The sequence below is a fragment of the Ascaphus truei genome, chromosome 2, assembly GCF_040206685.1.
Source record: "Ascaphus truei isolate aAscTru1 chromosome 2, aAscTru1.hap1, whole genome shotgun sequence".
NCBI classification, from domain to species: domain Eukaryota; kingdom Metazoa; phylum Chordata; class Amphibia; order Anura; family Ascaphidae; genus Ascaphus; species Ascaphus truei.
The window spans coordinates 486,990,097-487,013,144 of NC_134484.1; the positions used below are offsets into that span (position 1 = coordinate 486,990,097).

General features: G+C 45.4%; 1 protein-coding gene and 1 pseudogene across 2 annotated transcripts in view; both read left to right on the forward strand.

Annotated features, from left to right (window-relative positions):
- LOC142488427 (uncharacterized) overlaps positions 1 to 23,048 on the forward strand; it is a 1,092,840-nt gene that overhangs the window by 171,596 nt on the left and 898,196 nt on the right. The window lies entirely within an intron of this gene.
- LOC142488432 (uncharacterized) overlaps positions 4,347 to 23,048 on the forward strand; it is a 235,652-nt pseudogene continuing 216,950 nt past the window's right edge.

Below are 23,048 nucleotides of genomic sequence, written 5' to 3' on the forward strand. Positions count from 1 at the left end.
ATGCAGTGCTGAATAACAGGAGCCGTTCCATTAAGACTGCTAATTTAGGAACGGAGTGAGCCAGCACCCTGATTGTTGGTGTGCAGCCTCAGGGTAACCCCCCAAGAACACACCTATTAAAAATATAACTTTGTCATAAGGGAAACATATATTTTTGATAAAGTGCTTTTCTGTTGCAGTTTTAAAATGTACAGGCAGGATGCGATTGTTCTGCCTGCCTTTGTAATGCATTAAGGAACAAATGTTATGCATACCAGAACCAAATGTTTTGACACCTATGAGCTGGGTCACTTGCCTATGCAAGCAGAACAGCTTGCTAGAATTTACATAGACAATGAGTGTATCTAGAGAGGTACACAGAATAGAATCCCTTTATAGGCGCACCGCAGACCGTTATGGAATAAATGTGGTCAGGGGAAAATATGTGTTTAGCAAAATAATAAATATTTTAATCAAATTTTGTGATTGTGCAATAAAAATAGCAAATAATAAAGAAACAGTATTTACTATATTAAAAGACACTAGTTATGTCACAGAAGTAGGACCAGAGGAATTATTCTGGGCCCTTCAGCAGGTATAGCTAATGTTAATTCACTGTGGTGCATTAGATGTTAAGCATATCTTTGTAGTACATCAAGGTAAATCAATGTATATCCTGTAGTGGATGTAAGCCACTCAAATGTGACATCTGGTGGTGCTGGAATGTATTACACCCTATGCCTAAAGCTTAGTTCTTTTATGTCTCTGGACTTTAGTGATGTCATAGGCAGTGTGTGGTCCCGCGAGTAGATGCACCGCCAGGATCAGCCATGCACCCAGCCACAGTAGACGGAGGGTCCCCAGCTGTTCTGTGTGGCCAGCTGGGTGAGTATTGTGTACCCTGATAGTGTGTTGTTACCTCGCTCTGATTATATGTATGGTGTTACGGCACTGATGGGGTTAATGCCCACCATGCATATAGAGATATTGCTCTGTGTGTTTTTAGCTGGTCGCGCAGGCACACTGTAGTTTTGGGACTATAGACAGACTTGTTTTATAGGGGTCTGCGTTTATTTCGGTGAAAATTTGCCGTGTAGCCCCTTGCGCCCCCTGGTTTTTGCCCCGTGGACCCCGTGCATATACACTGAAAATATCGGGGAGTACACAAATAGTGTTATTGTGTCCGGCACTCTTCTGAATGTGCCTGCTGGGTATGTATCTAATTACAAAGAGTATGGCTATATTTCAAAGGGTATGGCCATACATTTATATGCTCCGCAGTGTTTCATTCAAATCAATGATTCCTGCAGTGGCCCATAATAGCGGGAGGCAGTCCCACAATGTTGTGGCTTATCAGGTCATATTGTTACATGTAGTTACATGTTAAGGGAGTCCGAGGTACATAGAGGCTAGAGTAGGGCAGATATACGGTTAGTGGTCTAAGTGAATGTATATAGGCTAGTAGCACAGCCCTGTTAAACACAGAGCTAACACCTCTTTAACTGGGTGTATCAAGTCAAAGGGCCATATAATGAATTATAAGCTTGTTGTACAGCGTTGTAGTGAAACAGTGAAAACATAGAGCTATGCTCTTGACTGCTGTAGTAATATTTTAATCAATAAGATATCGGCAGATATGGGTCTCTGCCGATATCTTATTGATTAAAATATTACTACAGCAGTCAAGAGCATAGCTCTATGTTTTCACTGTTTCACTACAACGCTGCACAATATACACTTTGGATAATTGATGTGAGTGTCAATATGTTTACAGGCATCTCCATCAACATCCTCATTATGTGGTGGGGTTTATACATTTTACCAGTCACCAACGGGCATGGGGACGCATGCGCGAGCACATAGTACTCTGTGGGCATTGCCCTTGTGATTCCTGACTGCTTCATGACATACTTTGCTCTGCGCATGCGCGGAACGAACGTGGCTAGCATGAGGCGCATCTCGCGAGATTTGGCCCTCCATTGCAGTGCGGTGCGTGTCACCGAGCTGGGTGTTTGGAGGCGGCTCTCCTGCGAGTGCCAACAGGTAATTAGCCATCCCCACATGCCCTCACAGCTATACACTAATTGTTTAAGCAGTTTAAGGGGCTTGAGGTTTGTAATTAGTGAGTTTTGGCGCCAAAATCGGCAGACTGTGCCCCTATATATACCTGATGTATACCATGTTGATACACTTCTTGATAAAGTGCAATTTGTCTGCACGAAACGCGTAGAAGGTTGCAGCCTTCTGTTTTTATGTCCACCCAATAAAGAAATATTTTTGCCAGACCTGCCATCACCCCCTTTTTTTGCTGTGCGTTGCACCAACCCATTTGCACTCAACCGTAACTACCCTGCTAAAAGTTTGCAATGAAATCCAGTGTGGAATGGAACGGGAAAACAAAAATAGGAGCGCATGCAAATGAAACCAAGAGAAACCAAAATTAATACATATGTTTTATGTCATAGAAATAATTAATCATACAAACATACATATACCAAAAATATAAAAATAGCCTGTCTATAACGACACTAATATAATACAAAGGAGCCCAAGCCACATAGGAGTAGGGGGTATTGACACCCAAGTACACAATCCCAGATAGTAGTGGGGAGGAAGGGGTGCTGGGAACGTTAGATGTTAAAAAACAGACCTTAAGCACTGAACTGCTTCCGTGTACTCCTCGTGACAGGGCTGGGCTCAAACAGCTACACAATCAGACCATCGTCACGGCCGTGCGTCGCTGCATAATGACGTCACCAACGCGTTTCGTGTCATGTGACACTTCATCAGGGCTTGGCCATAAACTCTCAAAGGGGCCTTAATGTACTTCCTATGGCAAATGTATCAACCAATGAGAAACCATGTCTGGTTAAAACAGATCAACCCTCCAATCACAAACAACTTTACATACGGTTACAAAGACAAAACTCAAAATAAAATGAAAACATACCTAAAAATACAATTTAATAATAGCTACTAGTTAGCCCATTGCTAACCACATCACATCTTGCTGAAAAAAATCACATTTAAACTCTGTGCCCAGGACATACTTGAAAACGAGAGGTAACTCCCAATGTATTACTTCCTGGTAATTTTTTTTAATAAATAAATCATGTGTGTGTTATGGGCTATAGCTTCTCTGTGTGAGGCCGACATGTAAAAGAGGAAGCACCTTCCGAGCTGAAGCAGAAAGAGGAAATAAGAGGCAGGGGGAGGCGTGAGCACAGAAAGAAGATCATCTAGCAGGGGCATAGAATATATCACCAGACGGCACTGCACACACAGCACAGAGTATATCACCAGACGTCACTACACACACGGGCACAGAGTATATCACCAGACGGCACTGCACACACACGGGCACAGAGTATATCACCAGACGTCACTACACACACGGGCAAAGAGTATATCACCAGGCGGCACTGCACACACACGGGCACAGAGTATATCACCAGACGTCACTACACACACAGCACAGAGTATATCACCAGACGTCACTACACACACAGCACAGAGTATATCACCAGACGTCACTACACACAGCACAGAGTATATCACCAGACGTCACTACACACATGGGCACAGAGTATATCACCAGACGTCACTACACACACGGGCACAGAGTATATCACCAGACGTCACTACACACACAGCACAGAGTATATCACCAGACGTCACTACACACACAGGCATAGAGTATATCACCAGACGTCACTACACACACGGCACAGAGTATATCACCAGACGTCACTACACACACGGGCACAGAGTATATCACCAGACGTCACTACACACACGGGCACAGAGTATATCACCAGACGTCACTACACACACGGGCACAGAGTATATTACCAGACGTCACTACACACACGGGCACAGAGTATATCACCAGACGTCACTACACACGCGGCACAGAGTATATCACCAGACCTCACTACACACACGGGCACAGAGTATATCACCAGACGTCACTACACACACGGGCACAGAGTATATCTCCAGATGTCACTACACACACAGCACAGAGTATATCACCAGACATCACTACACACACGGGCACAGAGTATATCACCAGACCTCACTACACACACAGCACAGAGTATATCACCAGACCTCACTACACACACAGCACAGAGTATATCACCAGACGTCACACAGCACAGAGTATATCACCAGACCGCACTATATACGGTGGGAGATGGGGGTGAGATTGTCACTATGTTTCTCACCAGCCCACAGCCAGCACCACGTGCAGCTCTCACCACGGGGCGATCACCGCAACTTGCTTGGGAGTCCACCAGGGGTCACTGTTCCATATGAGCTCAGGAGGAGCTGGATAGAGGCGCTCTGGCCTCCCCTCTTCCCTCTCTATGGTCCCTCTGCTGCAGCCGGATGTCCTGGTGTGTGAGGTTTGATTCCGGCAGGAAACACTGACCCTGAGCACAGACTGTCCCACATCCTGAGGGGGGAATCCAGGTCACTCCCACAGGGAAGGACAGAGATCACAGGGGCTCCCCCCACCCTCCATAGGAAGTACACACACAGTGAGGGGGGGATAAAGTGCACATCTCAGGCACTGAGGGGGGGACACACTGAGGAATAGGCTCTGCAGCCTCTAAGTCCCTTTTCCTGTGTCCCCCTCACATTGCCCACCCCCTGCTGCACAGAGACCTTCAGCCTGTGTTATTGGGTAAGTGCTTTCCTCCTCCTCCCTTCCCCTCCCTTGTGTGACCTGTGCACATTATCCCAGTGCTGTTCTGAGCTTCCTTACACACAGGAGCCTGAGAGGCTGAGCCTCTGATAGTGAGGGGGGGCCTCTGGCACTGGGGGGGTTACTCCTCCTGTATCACAGGGACTGGGAGATAATGGGGGTTATTTTACATTGGGAATTAACATTAGGAATCAGTGAGGATAAGATTGGGAAAGTTATTAAATAGAGTTAGAAAGTAATCAGATTGAGGGAGTATTGGTTGGAGTTTAACTCCTTCATTACCACAGGGGCCAGCATCATGTGTGTGTTATGGGCTATAGCTTCTCTGTGTGAGGCTGACCCGTTTGCCCGGGGACAGTCCTGGTATGTATGTATCAAGGGGAGAGGAAAAACAAAAGGCGCAAACCACTCACCACAATGCTTAAATTACTAAACACTAATAAGATTGTAATGCAATGAAAGTCCAATCTGTGGAATCCTGGATTGAGTGGGATCTATAAATGAGAAGATAGCCAGATATGGTGAAGTATTTATGTATTATTGACGCACAACGTAAGCACAGATCCTACTTACGAAATCACAGATAAAAATGAGCATGTCAGGATAAAATCCTTGTCTGGAACTATAATACGGGAACTGTTAGCCTCAGGATCAAATCCAAAGGATGCCGTCTGCGTCCGATGTCTGTATATGCAGATCTCCTCCTCGGCTGGAAATCTCGTGATGTCAGCGTGATGACGCTCCGCTTTCACTTCAGATATACAGAAGCTCCCCTGTGGGTAAAATCGTTCGGAAATGTCGTTAATAGCAGTTTTTAAGTTCCAATTGCCTTGAATTTGGCATATAGTCCAGCAAGCTAGTAAAATCCAAGGGACAAGACTACCGTATCCCTACGCGTTTCATCTAAAAACCCTTTATCAAAGGGTGTGATACCTTGAGATCCCACTCAATCCAGGATTCTACAGATTGGACTTTCATTGCACTGCATCTTTATTAGTGTTTAGTAATTTAAGCATTGTGGTCAGTGGTTTGCGCCTTTTTTGTTTTTCGTCTCCCCTTGATATATATTGTATCTTTGTGTTTCCTTTACATCGTGGCAGCCTCCACAGATACATATTAATACTGTTTGTTAGATATATTTGTGCACCTCTTTCTCTCCTATGTATGTATGTCTTTATATAGCGCCATTAATATACATAGCGCTTCACATTAGTAATACACGTGACAATCGTATAAATAACACATAGTACAAATAACAGATCATGGGAATAAGTGCTAATGGTACGCCTAGATCTAGACATTGGATTAGGTAGAGCAAGCCGAACACCTGGAGATTCCTCAACTACATGAGACAGCGAAGATTTTGTAAATTACCTAAAGGGAGCATGGGAGATATTCGAGAATACAAACCAGGAACATAAGACGAACCCCATACTTTTTGGGGAAACATCAAAAGCAGTAATTAGGAGCGATCTCATGTCATATGTCTCTAGAAGGAAGAAACAGGCAACCCAGGAGTTCTAAGGATGAGAAGAAAAGAAAGCGCACACTTCCTGGTGCAAATAAAGTTTTACTAGGTTAAAATCACAGAAAAAAATCCATCAACAATACACTCTCAAACATCCGGTCAGTTTAGGCAGTATGTGGTGATCCACAGATGCGTGCTGGAGTTGTGCAGGGTTGTCTTTGCGTGGGGATACTATGCCAGCTGCTACAGCGCGTCCGCTGCCTGCTTCCGCCCCCCCAGGGGTTGGAGTGCCTTTCCGTGTCACGTGACGGCTTCAGACTGCGTCACCACGTGATCTCCTCAAGTTCCCCCTCCTCCGTAGGGCGTCGCAACAGCGCGGCATTTCAGGGATGATCTCACCACAGCCCGGTATAACAAAGTCAGCCCGCTCCCTGTCTTCTCCCTCACGAAGTTCAGCACTGCAGTACTCTCAGTCACGATCCTCCTTGCACCATTCAAGTCACCGTACATGTTTCGATGCGTGGGGGGGGGGGCGTGGGTTGAATTCCGGCGTGGATAATATTACCGCAGCTCCGCACCATCTGTAACTTGGCGGGAATCTGTTTGCCGCCGGCAGGCCGTGGTCACTGCTTGGCATGGCCTCCGGGAAGATAGTCTTTACATATAATATATATATATGGCTCTGAGCCCAGACCTCTGAGGGACGCGCAGCGTCCGCTGTGTCCCTAACTAACTTCTGAATAATAAGGTGCAGGAGCCCTAACCTGGGGCCTGTCCCTGAAACAACACAACTACTGGAGGCTCAGGGCTATCTGGGGCCTAAGGGGCTGCTGGCCTAGTGCAGGGAGTCACTGACTCCTGCACCCTACCTCCTTCCCCTAGCTGCTCCGGTCGCCGACTGGCTAATGCGCTCAGAGCCCGCGAAATGTATCGAATCTCCTCTGCAGGGAGATACTCCAGCCCTATTGGCTCCCTGGCGTCACGTGGGGTCCCCTAAGGCTCATGGGAGCTGTAGTCCCTCTCTAGAGCCCTCTCTCTATTGGCCTGCGTTCGCTGGTCCTTCCTGCGCATGCGCAACTCTCCCGGGCCGCAGGACTCTCACTGCGCATGCGCAACCTTAAGCAAGATGGCGGCGCCCTGCTCGGGAGCCGCCAGGGACCTCAGGAGCACCAGAGTGCTCCCTGCACGGCCCCCACCCTCCAGAAGCGCCGGCGGGTCTGTCGAGTGACCCCCGGCAGCGGAGGTAAGAGGAGGGGGGGTCGCGGGACAGAGGGGACCTGGCTACACATGTAAAACAGGAAGCACCTTCCGAGCTGAAGCAGAAAGGAAATAAGAGGCAGGGGGTGGCGTGAACACAGAAAGAAGATCAGCTAGCAGAGGCACAGAATATATCACCAGACGTCACTACACACACGGCACAGAGTATATCACCAGACGTCACTACACACATGGGCACAGAGTATATCACCAGACCTCACTACACACACGGCACAGAGTATATCACCAGACGTCACTACACACACAGCACAGAGTATATCACCAGACGTCACTACACACACGGCACAGAGTATATCACCAGACCTCACTACACACACAGCACAGAGTATATCACCAGACGTCACTACACACACGGGCACAGAGTATATCACCAGACCGCACTACACACACGGGCACAGAGTATATCACCAGACGTCACTACACACACGGGCACAGAGTATATCACCAGACGTCACTACACACACGGCACAGAGTATATCACCATACATCACTACACACACGGCACAGAGTATATCACCAGACGTCACTACACACACGGCACAGAGTATATCACCAGACGTCACTACACACACGGCACAGAGTATATCACCAGACCTCACTACACACACACAGGCATAGAGTATATCACCAGACGTCACTACACACACGGCACAGAGTATATCACCAGACGTCACTACACACGGCACAGAGTACATCACCTCACCTCACTACACACACGGGCACAGAGTATATCACCAGACGTCACTACACACACGGGCACAGAGTATATCACCAGACGTCACTACACACACAGCACAGAGTACATCACCAGACCTCACTACACACACGGGCACAGAGTATATCACCAGACGTCACTACACACACGGGCAAAGAGTATATCACCAGACGTCACTACACACACGGGCACAGAGTATATCACCAGACGTCACTACACACACGGCACAGAGTATATCACCAGACCTCACTACACACACGGGCACAGAGTATATCACCAGACGTCACTACACACACGGGCACAGAGTATATCACCAGACCTCACTTTCCACTTTCACTTCAGATATACAGAAGCTCCTCTGTGGGTAAAATCGTTCGGAAATGCCGTTAATAGTGTTTTTTAAATTCCAATTGCCTTGAATAAGGCATATACTCCAGCAAGCTAGTAAAATCCAAGGGACAAGTCTACCGTAGCCCTACGCGTTTCGTCTAAAAATACTTTATCAAAGGGTGTGATACCTTGAGATCCCACTCAATCCAGGATTCTACAGATTGGACTATCATTGCACTGCATCTTTATTAGTGTTTAGTAACTAAAGCATTGTGGTCAGTGGTTTGCGCCTTTTTTGTTTTTCCTCTCCCCTTGATATATATTGTATCTGTGTGTTTCCTTTACATTGTGACAGCATCCACAGATACATATTAATACTGTTTGTTAGATATATTTGCGCACCTCTCTTTCTCTCCTATGTATGTATGTCTTTATTTATGTAGCGCCATTAATATACATAGCGCTTCACATTAGTAATACACGTGACAATCGTATAAATAACAAATCATGGGAATAAGTGCTTCAGACATAAAAGTAATATTGTAGAAAAGGAGTCCCTGCTCCATAGAGCTTACAATCTAATTGTTGGAGAGAACGTACAAAGACAGGAGGAGGGCATTCAGGTAAGTGCATCTGCAGGGGGCCAAGCTTTATGTATCGTGTATAGTATTAGCCACGGTGCTACTCATATTCTTCTTTAAGCAAGTTGGTCTTAAAGGTGGATAGAGAGGGTGCTAGTCGGGTATTGAGGGGTAGGGCATTCCAGAGGTGCGGGGCAGTCAGTGAGAAAGGTTTAAGGCGGGAGAGGGCTTTAGATACAAAGGGGGTAGAGAGAAGACATCCTTGAGCAGAACGCAAGAGTCGGGATTGTGCATAGCGTGAAATTAGGGCTGAGATGTAAGGAGAAGCAGAAGAGTGTAAAGCTTTAAAAATGAGGAGGAGTATTGAGTGCGAGATTTGATAGGAAGCCAGGAGAGTGATTTCAGCAGGGGAGACGCCGAGACAGATTTAGGAAAGAGTAGTGATTCTGGCAGCAGCATGTAGGGGAGACAGGTGAGAGGCAGGACGGCCGGACAGCAGTAGGTTACAGTAATCGAGACGGGAGAGAATGAGGGCCTTGAGTCAAAGTTTTAGCAGTCGAGTAACAGAGGAAAGGGCGTATCTTTGTTTCGGAGGAAAAAGCGACAGGTTTTAGATACGTTTTGAATATGAGGGGCAAATGTGAGAGAAGAGTAGAGTGTGACCCCAAGGCAGCATGCTTGGGCTACTGGATGAATGATGGTACTTTGAACAGTAATGTGGAAGGAGGTAGTGGGGCCAGGTTTGGGAGGAAGTATAAGGAGCTCTGTTTTTGCCATGTTTAAGTCGGCGGATGGCAATCCAGGATGATATCCCAGAGATGCATTCAGAAACTTTGGTCTGTACAGCAGGTGTAATGTAAGGGATAGAAAGGTAAATTTGTGTGTCGTCAGCATAGAGGTGATATTTATACCCAAGAGATGTGATTAGGTCACCTAGAGAAAGTATGTACAGAGAAAATAGAAGAGGTCCCAGGACAGAGCCCTGGGGTACCCCCACCGAGAGATCGATAGAGGAGGAGGTGTTAGCAAAAAAAGACACTTAAAGTACGATGGGAGAGGTAAGAGGAGATCCAGGATAGAGCTTTGTTCCGAATACCAAGAGTATGGAAAATGTGAAGGAGAACAGGGTGGTCCACGGTGTCAAATGCTGCAGAGAGGTCGAGTAATATGAGCAAAGTGTAATGACCTCTGTCCTTGGCAGCATGGAGGTCATAAGTTATTTTAGTGAGGGCTGTTTCCATGGGGTGAGCAGCGCGGAAGCTAGATTGAAGAGAGTTGGTGTTGAGAAAATGTAGCAGTCGAGGGAATACAAGACGTTCAAGAAGTTTGGAGGCAAAGGGCAGGATTGAGACAGGTCGATAGTTAGAAAGACAGGTAGGGTCTAGCTTGCTGTTTTTGAGTAAAGTTATAACTGTTGCATGTTTTGAAGGAGGAGGGAAAGGTACCAGAGTAGAGGGTAGAGTTTAACATCTGAGTGAGAGTAGGAATTATAGTAGGAGCAAGAGGTTTTAGGCGATGGGAGGGAATGGGATCAAGAGGGCAGGTGGTAGAGGGAGAATAGGAGATCAGCAGTGACACATCCTCCTCTGAGAGCGGAAAAAGAGTCAATGAAAGCAGGAGGAGAGTTGGGAAGCGGTGTGGGATGGGAGGTGGCAACAGAGGGGATGTTCTGACGTATGGATTCCACCTTTTCCTTAAAATAGTCAGCAAAGTCCTGAGGTGAGATGGAGGAAGAAGAGGTAGCTGAGGGTGGTCTGAGTAGAGAGTCAAAGACAGAGAAGAGTCGGGGTGGGTTAGACTTGTGCTTGTTGATTAGTGATGAAAAGTAGGTTTGTTTAGCCTGAGAGAGGGCAGAATTAAAACAGGACAGCATAAATTTGTAGTGAAGGAAATCTGCGAGGGTATGAGATTTCCTCCAGAGGCGTTCAGAGGAACGAGTGGAGGAACGCAGCACGCGTGTGTGGCAATTTAGCCAGGGTCTGGGGTTAGAAGGGCGAGGATGCAGAGAGAAAGCGGGGCATGTAGATCAAGACAGGAGGATAATGCAAAGTTGTAGTTCCTGACCAGGTTGTCAGGGTCTGAAGCTGAGCGAGGAGAGGGAGGAGCGTAAAGTGGAATCAAAAGCTGGTAGGTTAATATAGCGCAGCTTTCTACAGAAACGAGGGCTAAATGGAGACGGAGAAGGGGAGAAGCGAGATGAGGTGATGGTCAGAGAGAGGAAAGTTGAAATGGAGAAATCAGTGAGATGTTTTTAGTGAAAGCCAGGACTAGGTAGTGGCCATCCTTGTGGGTGCTGGCTGCAGTCCACTGTTGGAGGCCACAAGAAGAGGTTAGAGAGAGAAAGTGGGAAGCCCAAGGGAGAGAGGGGTCATCAATGTGGCAGTTGAAGTCCCCAAGGAGAAGAACAGGGGACTCTAAAGAGAGACTGGATTCAAAGTGAGAGAGAAAGGCAGAAGGGGGATGAGTAGAGGTAGGTGGGCGATAGATGACCGCCACGTGGACAGGAAGAGGAGAGAAGATCTGGACAGTGTGAGCCTCAAAGGAGGGAAAAGCAAGAGAGGGAGGAATTGGAAGGGTTCGGTAACGGCAGAGAGAGGAAAGCAGGAGCCCCACGCCTCCACCCCTGCCATCAGGGCGCGGAATGTGGGAGAGAGGCCACCATAAGAGAGGGCAGAGTCAGACTGAGTGAGCCAGGTCTCAGTAATAGCAAATAGGAGCAGAGAGTGAGAGAGAAAGTCATGCACAGAGAGGAATTGTTAGAGAGGGAGTGAGCATTCCAAAGGGCACAAGAGAAAGGGCGAGAGGAGGGAGGGTGGCAGGGGATGGGTATGAGGTCAGAGTGGTTGACACCAGAATGAGTGGAAGTTATATGTGGGAGGCGAGGACGAGAGCATGTCAAATAAGGCTTTGCTTTGATAAACGCAAATGCGTTCTCCTATGACAACCGACACGACGAGTTGCATTAAGACAAGTGAGACGGCAAATACAAGAGACGAAAGAACGAAGTCAGATAGGCAGAATAACAACGCCTGTGATGGATTCGGCCACAGAGGCAACTTACCTGCTGTTACCCTCCCCCCCTCCTTTCCCACCCTTCCTTCCCATGTCTAGTATATAAGTGTCTGTCAATTCGTCTTGTTCGTGGTAAATGTTTTCTTCTGTAGATGGATGTTACGAAACAGGTTTTTTTTGAATGTACAAGACAATGTGTTGCTAGACCATGTTAAGATATCAAAAAAAGAAAAACCTAATAAAATTTGTAAAATAAACAATACAAACCGGCGCCGGGAAAGTCCAATGGTATAAAAGTCTCTAGTGGTGGGTGTCTGCGTTTAAACGTTTAAAACACATAAACGTTTATCACAGTAGTTGCCTGGAGAGGAGATTTTCGGCGCTTCCACCCACCCCAAGTGAGGTGTTTCCGGCGGGAGGTTGATTGGCAGCCCCTGGAAAGCTCCAGAGTCGCTTGGAGTGATGCATTTCCGGTCGCGGAGTGAGAGAGATCTTGGGAAGTCACGTGCTCGGACGGAGCTGCAACCGGACATCATATATCCTATCCTCTGCTTATTTTTATTATTTTAAAACACCGGATCCCACATCTGTTTGCATTGTTGCACTATGATGTGTTTTAAACGTTTATCACAGTAGTTGCTTGGAGAGGAGATTGTTTTATGTAGTGTCTGTCTTGTCTCGTTTGTCCTGCATGTTACTATTTGCATTGTTGCACTATGATGTGTTTTCTTTGTCTCTTTTTCTGCACTTTATGTGTGGAGTAACGTCTTGAAGAAGGCTGGAATATCCCATCAAACAAGCAGACACCCACCACTAGAGACTTTTATACCATTGGACTTTACTGTTCCCTTTGGACTATTGTGGCGCCGGTTTGTATTGTTTATTTTGTGGTTTGTTCACTAACTGTGTCTTGGAGTTAGTATCACCTGGCAGCCTATGTTTATATACATTTTGTAGTGTAGAATCACATATTATCACCACACTGTATGGTTTATTGTATTCACTTTTAGCGCTTTTTACACCATATTTTTTTCTAATAAAATTTGTGTTACAAAAAAAAAAAAGAAATAAGGCGGAGACCAGAATTGGGAGAGATATCTCCAGAAGCAAGGAGAAGAAGCATGGATAGAAAGAGAATGTGTGAGGATGATTTGTAGGGGTGTGCTTTATTGCTGGGGGTATAGCTGTGTGGTGTCAGAAGGCGCAGGTAAGAAAGGAGTTCATGTGAACTGAGACGCGGTGAAGGAAGGAGAGATGGAGATATATGAATAGAGTTAGAGACATAAAGAGGCTGGCGGAAGAAGTGCATAATTTCAAAATAAGTGAGGTCACAGCAAATATAAAAAGTAAAGGCGGCATCACAACAATCGTAACGTGCTGAGAGGTGCAGTCTGGGATAGATGATATCCTCCTTTCCAGCGTAGTTCTAATGCAGAAATCAGAACCAGCAGGTGCTGTCCACTTTGTTCACTCCTTTTTGAACTCCAGTTTGCTTGCTACTTGACAAGAGGCTGCAGACAGCAGAGGCTGCGATGCTGACTGGTTTTATAGCTCTAAAATGTCACCTGACTTAAGTACAGCCCAGGCAACTTAATTAGCACATGTGAGGGACATTAACCAGATGGATTTTCTAAAGAGGGTGTTGACCAAGTAGAAGTTAAATACAGATCCATTGCAGATGGGCTTAATTTCAACCAAAATTGTTTTTATTGAGCGCATGATACATTCATTACAGTCACTATCAACCCAATGTCATACAAATATGTAATCATGACTACTCATTATTAATGAACAACTCATAACTGACTTACTGGGGAGACGTACTGACGAACATGACCATAAACAAGACACCTACGGGGGGGGACGGGGAGGGGGGGAAGGGGTAGCAGTCTTTAGATGTTCTGAGGCGTCGCAGAAGGAGTCCAAGCATGTGGGCCCCTGGGTTGGGGTATCAATCAGCGGGTCTCGCCTTTCTCTTCCCGTGTGGTTTCACTGCAACGGACCCTCCGACCTATCTAGGTACCGACCTGGCCTATCGTCGTGTCTGACTTAGTGAGTGTGTGTGCATCCGTCTAGTGTCTTCCAGCATCAGAGGAGAATGCGACAATGACTATCAAAGCAATATGTTAGAGGCACTGACCCCTGGGATATCCATTTGGGCCAGCCACAACTTTTAGGAAATTTGTGCCAGTGTCGTTAACCAGACTTGTTAACTGCTCCATCCGACAGACATACCAAATTCTATTCCTGATTTGTGGGATATTGGGTACCTCGGGCTGCTTCCACAATGCTGCGATTTCGCACCTCAGGGCAGTTGCAAAATGTGCAATGTGCAACCAGGGGTCCAAAGGGATCGTGCAACCGAGAATTCTCTGTAGCCAATTCCTGATGTCTTCCCATAATGGGATTAGCTTGGGGCAACCCCACAGCATGTGCAGCAAGTCTGCCTGTTCTCCACATTGTTTGGGGCACAGGTGGAAGGCGGCTACAGGACTGACGTCATCACGCATTGACGTCCCCATGCCGAGCAGAGGGTGAGAGGCTCTGTACAGAGCCGAGACGCGTGTTAAGGGAGTCTGGGTCCATACATCATAGACACCAGGTACTTTATGTGGTATCTTATGGCAGCAGGACTTTGAACAGGAACCACAGGTACAATTGCTTATGTCAGCATTACTCCGCGATATTAACCCTGACGAGGGCTTAACACAGGGATGCGGTATATAACCAATTACCTCACCTCACCCAGCACGTGTAAATGCAATTGCTGTTGACGACTTTTTTCATTGCGTGCATTTCCTCTCCCCTCGGCTCATTTATATGTTTGCTCACTACGTTATCACAGTCTGTTTACCTATCTGTTACTGTGACACATTTGAATTAGGGGGCCATAACTGGATACGGACTAGATCCGTGCCCCAGAGCTGTAAAATACATTTTTTGTAAGCTCTTGTACATTTAGCTATTGATAGTCACTGACTGACCTATGTGTATATTGTGAGGTATTATTAAACATGTTTAAGTGGCACATTTATGTTAGGGGGCTATAACTGGATACGGACTAGAACCGTGCCCCAGAGCTAAGTACCACACTTTGTGAGCTCTTGTGCACACTATAATATAACACATTGCCCACCATATTAACCCTCCTATAGTTAGGCTTGCTTTAACCCTTAATTTAGGGTATTCCTCACCATCTTCATTGTGGACTATCAAATAGCAATTAGTGAGCTCTCAATCTATTGTGCATAGCACATAGGTGTATACCTTTGCATGGGTAGTTCTCCGTCACCTGTATCCACTTTACAGGCCTTTTAACCTTGTTATTGCTGAACTAGGGGGTTGACTATTACAGTCCTTGATTGTTGATTTCTGCTAGTTAGCAGCTAGGTGGGCTCTCCACCTCCCCCCCTAGACCTCAGTTATAGTATTTTATATATTTTTGTCTGTTTTCTTTGTATTTTGTCACCACAGTCAGTTGACCATTTTTTCAACAATTTTGACATTTATTTTAAATTATACGATTAAAGCATTTTAATTTTAAATTTATCACCAATTCATATTTGCTTACAACGAGTGCTGCCCATAGGGTGTCTTTTGTTTAATTGTTATAACTGCTCCATCCGACAGACATACCAAATTCTATTCCTGATTTGTGGGATATTGGGTACCTCGGGCTGCTTCCACAATGCTGCGATTTCGCACCTCAGGGCAGTTGCAAAATGTGCAATGTGCAACCAGGGGTCCAAAGGGATCGTGCAACCGAGAATTCTCTGTAGCCAATTCCTGATGTCTTCCCATAATGGGATTAGCTTGGGGCAACCCCACAGCATGTGCAGCAAGTCTGCCTGTTCTCCACATTGTTTGGGGCACAATGGGGAGTAATTTCTGACAAACTTAGATAATCGTATTGGAGTCAGGTACCATCTCATTAGGACTTTATACGCATTCTCCTTTAATGTGGTGCATATAGAACTTTTAGATGCAGCTGTAATAATGTGGTCCCAGTCCTCGTCCTCTAACGTCTCTCCTAAGTCCCTCTCCCACCGGGTCCTGTAACTCAGCTCTTCGTCAGTCGCTGGGGAGACTACCTCTTTATATATACCAGAGATGAGTCCACTGGTTTCTGTCCCTCTGGAGCAGAGCTGTTCGAAATTAGTGCACTTCGGGCGGATTGGGAATTTAGAGTAGAATGCTCTTATCTGGAGTTATCTAAAAAATTCGGAGTTTGGAACTGTTTTTTCCGATTTAATTTGCTCAAAAGATTTTATTGTTATCCGTCCCTCCAGGTGTAGTAGGCGAGTGTAGCCATGCTGTTTCCAAATGATAAAGTCTTTACTGTGCAGACCCGGAGCGAAATCAGGGTTCCCCAATATGGGGGTCATCAAGGAGTGCTGTCGTGTAAGGGCAAATCTAAACCTGCACTTGTCCCAGACTGCCAAAGAGCTATTGACCGCAGAGAGCGGGTTGCTTATGGATTTATATACCATTTTTGGTAGCCAGATTAGGTTCTGCAGCGCCACCGGGGCGCAGCCGTCCGCCTCTAGTTCCACCCATCGTTTTAATCTCGGCTGAGTGTGCCACTGGGTAATTTGGGATAATTGAGCCGCTCTGAAATACGATATCAAGCAAGGTACCGCTAACCCTCTTCTTGTTGTGGGCCGAATCATCGTGCTAGTTTTGATGCGGGGGGTTTTATTACCCCTGACAAATTTCACCATTGCGGACTGTAGTCGAAGGATGTCTTCCTTAATTATAGGAATTTGGAGGATCTGGAATAGTTACAGGATCCTGGGGAGGAGATTCATTTTGAGAGTCTGGATTTTACCGATCCAGGATATGCTGTACCCTGCCCACCTCCGGAGATCCTCCTTCAAAGTCCGAATCAGTCTGGGGTAATTTGCTTTATAGAGGTTGTCAAATTGCTTTGTGATATTGACCCCGAGGTATTTAATGGAGGAGGTTTGCCATTTGAAATTAAAATTCAGTGTGATCAGCTTTTCAGTCACTTTAGGTAAGTTTATGTTTAAAGCTTCAGATTTTGCCTGGTTAATTTTGAACCCTGATTATTGCGTTGAATTCCCCTAAAATACTGAAGACATTTGGCAGAGAGGTGAGGGGCTGTGATAGTGTTAATATCACGTCATCAGCGTACAGGGCCACTTTATGTGGCTGCTCCCTCTTAATAATAAATCCTCGACTTCAGCATATGTCGGGATCATCTCCAGTACATCGGATCGAATCACCTCCGGAGGCCTTCCCACTGTTACAGCCCTGGAAAAGTAATCGAACGTTCGGAGGAGAAATAATTGAGTCTGACACCAATGTGTGGTCAAAAATCTCTCCTGTTTATTAGGCGTTCACAATCAGGTTATATAGGCCTTGAAACAAAGGTGAATATTTGCCAATTTCCATTTCCCTTATTTTGTGCTTATGTTAGACATAACATGTCATTAAATCATTTATTTGGAAACTACCGTACATCACATGGCTCCTGATAAAATAGCTGAGAACGTACTTAATTTCCCGTTCGCTACCTTGTTTGGTCAATACTTCCTATTTCAACACAGAAGTTCAGCCAACACAAAAACACAAAAAGGGTAGTTGGAAAATTCATATGATTAAGCAGAATATCAGTGTTAGCAGGAAATGGTTATACAGCAATGATTATACAAGAGACAAAATGGAGTCACCCCTGATATATATATATTATCAGTCCCTCCTTTTGTCATCACCATGACAACCCCTTCTTATACTGGGGAGGTCTGGAAATCGAATTGCATGTTTTCATAATCTAATAAAGGATAATCTACTGAAGGGGTTGAGGCACTAGTGGGTAAGAGTCTGGACTGGTAGGACATGGTTGCGGGACCAGAAACAGGGGCGTTGATATTCAGAGCAGCATATGTGTGGTTAACTGTTCGAACAGATGGCATCATCCGTCGGCATAGTGCTGACCCCATTACTTTGCAGCATGTAATAAGAATAGATAATATCACAAAAGCACAAACAAAAACTATCAGTCCCATTACAATTTTCTTTCCCAATTCTCCAAACCATGGACCTAGGCCAAAAGTCCAATCAAACTCATCTACTCTTTCAGTAATGCCTGCAACAAGCTCCTTGATATTTGATATATGATTTTGTACAGACTTGGAGTGGTCTGAAAGGTTGAAGCAGCACATTCCCTTAAAATCCTGACAACCATGTTCGTGTTTGAGCAGCAGATAGTCGATAGCTGCACGGTTTTCCAAAACTGCCTTACGTGTACCCTTCAAATCTATCATTAATTCTTCTATGGCTTGTGAGGTTTGATTTAACCCTTTAGCTACAACACATGCTAGTTTCCTTATAGCCTTTCCTGAATACAACGCCAATCCGGGTACTCCAACAAGGGAGACTGCTAAGCTTAGAATTTCAGTTTCTGATAACAAAATTACATGTAGGTTACAGTCTTCATCAAGTGGAATAGTCGATCGCTTAACCTTGGTTTGATGTAGGCCGGGCTCTACAGAAAACATCATAAGTCCTAGCCTGGTGAGAGTACAGGGCCCCCCTGTAATGTTTCCTGGTATATATGTATATGTGATATTACCACAGGAAAACAGCCATCCTACGGGAAGTTTAACGGAATATATGTGACTTGGTGTTTTCATCGTGTGATTGCAACTCATAGTATTAGTGACATTATAGCATTTTTCTTCAGTTCGGGCACATAGCACTTAAGATATGTTGGTGGATGTTGTGGGCATTAATTTTATCTGTTTGCATTTACCTATGTCTTCCGGATTACAGGTCATTTGATAACATACATCCCCCTGTGTAATACTCATGGTCCTAATTTGTGTCATATTGGCCCATTCTTTACCAACACACTGAGGACAGTCATGACAATATTCATACACAGAGAGATGTTGCCTCACATCATGTTCTTCTGCAAGACTATCATCATGGCGGGTGCTAAATACTTTTAACAAAATTTCTACCGGTGTGGGTACTGCTATCAGGCAACTTGTGAGTATATCTTTTGTGCTGGTCATATCAGATAAGCAGAAATGTGACATGTTCAGTACATCAACAGCTAAGTGTTTCCAAATGTTGGTTTTAACTTCTATCAGAGATGAAGCCATGCGCTTCGATCGGGTGTTATATTCTCCTATCAGATTAGAGAAATTGGACTCGATTTGTGGTACATGGGTTGCATTTTCATATTGTTCTCTGGGAAGGGGAGATGAAGTCTCACCTTCCTCAGGGACAATTTTGGGGTAAGAGAAGTCTTCCCATGGTTCCCATGAGTTTTCGTGAGGGCAGGTAGTACTGCTTTTATAATGATTATAAAGCAACTCCTTTACGCATATATAGTAGACAATGCATACTAACAATGTTCCTAAGCTAAATAATGTAAGACCGGATACACGCTTGAGCGCGGTTCTCTGGGATTGTTCATCTACTCCTTCTTTGATGACTCGGATTCTTGTCTCTGGTTCTTGATCGACTTGATTCGTGATGCATGAATCCATGTTGATGAATCCTCGGTTAGTACGGCTGTACGAGTTACTGCAAGGACCGTGGCTGGAAGTCCGTAGGGAGGCTCTGTCGTCCCTCCTTTGGTCGGCAGACACTTAATCACCACTGTGTCTCTGGGCTGGAAAGGATGTGTCGGCTTATCTGAAGGGAGTGGAAGAGAAGAAGAAACATCACCATAGATGCCATTCAATTTCTGTATCAAATGATGAACATAATTCTCTTGAATTTGTTCTAAGTCTCCAATTACCTTCGGGCAATACGTACCATGAGCCCAGGGAGTTGGAAACGGCCGCCCCATTAAAATTTCAAATGGTGACAATTTGGTAGTACTACTCGGGGTCATTCTGATTTCTGCAAGGACTGCGGGAAGGACATCTGGCCATCTTGAAAAGGTACCATTTGTTCCTTTCCGCAGTTTATCCTTGATGGTGCGATTAGTCCTCTCTACCTGTCCTGAAGACTGTGGGTGGTATGGTATGTGAAATTTCCAATCTATAGCAAGAGTCTTAGCAACTCCTTGAGTCACTTGAGATGTAAAGTGTGTTCCTCTATCACTATTTATTTGAAGTGGGCATCCCCACCTGGGAATGATTTCTTTGCAAAGTATTTTTACAACTGTCTTTGAACTTTCGTTCGTCGTAGGGAAAGCTTCGACCCATTTACTAAATTGATCTACTATTACCAATAGGTATTTTAATTTCCCCGCTGCTGTCGGCATCTGTGTAAAATCAATCTGTATTTGTTCCATTGGGCCACTAGGTGGCGGTAAATGTTCATGCTTTGCGGGTCGTGTTCCTTGTGTATTGTTTCTGATGCATGTTAGACATCTTGTTAATTGTGTTTCCACGACTTGATCAATGTCTCTGACTAGAAACAATTCTTTAATCTGATCACTTGTTGCTTTCTTTCCTTTATGCCCAATTCCATGAAAATGTGAGATTAAAATAGGGCTGGCTATTTTAGGAAAACCTATCACTGTTCCTTTAGCCCAAATCCCGTTTTCATCTCTGCTTAGGCCTTTCTCTTCCCATAATTCTATGTCTCTGTCCTCCGCAAGTTCCTGTAACATTTTAAGATCATAGTCTGGGAAGTGGCATGTCATAACCAGATTGAGCTGGGTATCAACAGTAGTATTGTATGCTGGGAACATGATCTGCGATTGCGCTGCCTCTTTAGCATAGTAATCAGCCAACTCATTACCTTTGGCCTCATCTGTCTTTCCCCCAGCATGTCCTTTGCATTTAACAATGGCTAGTTTACTGGGTAGCAGCATGGCATCCAGTAACTGCTCAACTAATGTGGCATGAGATATGCCCCTACCATCAGCACTGACAAAACCACGATTTTTCCATATTACTCCAAAATCGTGTACTACTCCGTATGCATAACGAGAGTCTGTATAAATGGTTACCGTAGTCTGTGATGATGCTTTGCATGCCTCTGTTAGTGCTACTAATTCTGCTGCTTGAGCTGAAACAAACGGTAATGCTCCAGAACAGATTACTGTGTCTGGTAATCTAACTACTGCAAATCCTGTCAGATATACCCCATCTGTAGGTTTAGAGCAGGACCCATCTACAAACAATACATCTCCCTCCTTAAGGGGCGTACTTTGTAAGTCGCTCCTTACTGACGTCATGTTGTGTATGTTTCGTAGGCAGTCATGGTCTATTTCTTCTAAGTCAGAGTTGTGCAATAACAGATTAGACAGGCATTGGGCCGGACCCGTGTGTGGTGGGTGATACTTGACAGTGAGGTTTGCGGTAGAAGTGAGGATAGTTTCATAGCCTGTTCTACGCTGAGCGGTCATGTGCTGTGTAGTGAGGTTCTTAAGAACATGTAGAACCTGGTGTGATGTATGCAAGGTTAGTTTGTGTGACAGCACAATAGTTTGTACTGTTTCTACCATAATCGCGCATGCAGCCACTTGTCTTAAGCAAGCCGGGAACCCTTGTACAATCTCCTGCAGTTTCTTAGAATAGAATGCCACCGGCCTATAGCCCGAGCCATGCTGTTGCGCCAGTACGCCAACAACCACGGTGCCTGTCTCGCTGCAAAACAAATGGAAAGTCAGGTTATAGTTCGGCAAGCCCAAGGCGGGGCTTGAACACAATGCAGTCTTGAGTTCAGCAAATGCAGTGTTAGTCTCTGGCGTCCATTGTAATGTGTCTGGTTGGTGCATCAAAGTCAATTGTCTCAGAATGTTATCCCAGTGGGAACAGTTCGGTATCCATTGGCGGCAATAGGTGATCATCCCCAGAAATGATAACATAGCAGCTTTCGTCTTGGGTTTGAGGAGATTGGCAATTACCTTGACTCGTTCCGATGAGAGGAGTCTCTGTCCTGGCTGTAGTATGAAGCCTAAATATTTGACAGTTTGCAGCGCCATTTGTATCTTGTGAGGAGAGACCTTGTGACCCGTAGCAGCGAGATGCTCCATCAGACTGTGAGTGTCCAGAATGCATATTTCTTCCGTTTGGCTGCAGAGTAGCAAATCATCCACATACTGCAGCAAAACAGAGCCACCGGGCGGACACCAGTCAGCAAGAGTCATACGCACGACGGTACTATAAGCTGTTGGTGAATCGCAAAATCCCTGTGGTAAACGTGACCAGCGGTATTGAACACCTTTAAAGGTGAACGCAAACAAAGATCTTGTATTGGGGTGCACCGGAATGCTAAAGAATGCGGAATTAAGGTCAATTACTGTGAAATATGTCGCTGTTGCAGGTATGGCTGTAATGATTGCTGTGACATCTGGTACTATAGGCGCTAATGGTTGCACTAACTCATTTACTGCGCGCAAATCCTGTGTGAAGCGCCACTGCGAGCTGTTAGGTTTGGGAACAGGGTTAACTGGTGTGTTGTATGGTGAGACAGTTGGTTCTATCACTCCCTTTGTAAGTAACTCCCTGATAATGGGTTGTATCCCTGCTTCCTTCTCTGCAGATAATGGGTACTGTTTAATGTATACCGGACGTGCTCCTGGCTTTAGTGTGGCCTCGTCTGGCGTGCATGAGATGAGGCCTGGGTCAGTGTTAGAGGTTGCCCATACCCGTGGGTCAATGTCCTGTAATGATAAGGGAATGTCAATCATGTTAGCAGAGTAAAGGTTCCATTCAATATCCCATATGTCGTCAATAGGTAAATATTTGTCTTGCAACACAAGCTGTTCTCCCTTGGCCCATAAAAAGGCTCCCTTATCTGAGGCAATGTATACCCTTGTTGGTGTGATCCATACACCTTCAATGCGTGCAGAGACAGCCGTGTCTGCCCTAGGATCATGCATTTCTGTTTCTGGGTCAAAAATTGTGCAAGAGATGGGGTTGGAAAATGTCATACGTGTGTACGGCATGTCCCCATGAACGCCGAAATCTGATAAATTCCTCAACTGTTTAAGTAATCTTTTTGGCATGTTTAGGCCTCGTACTTTTAATCTGCCAGTAT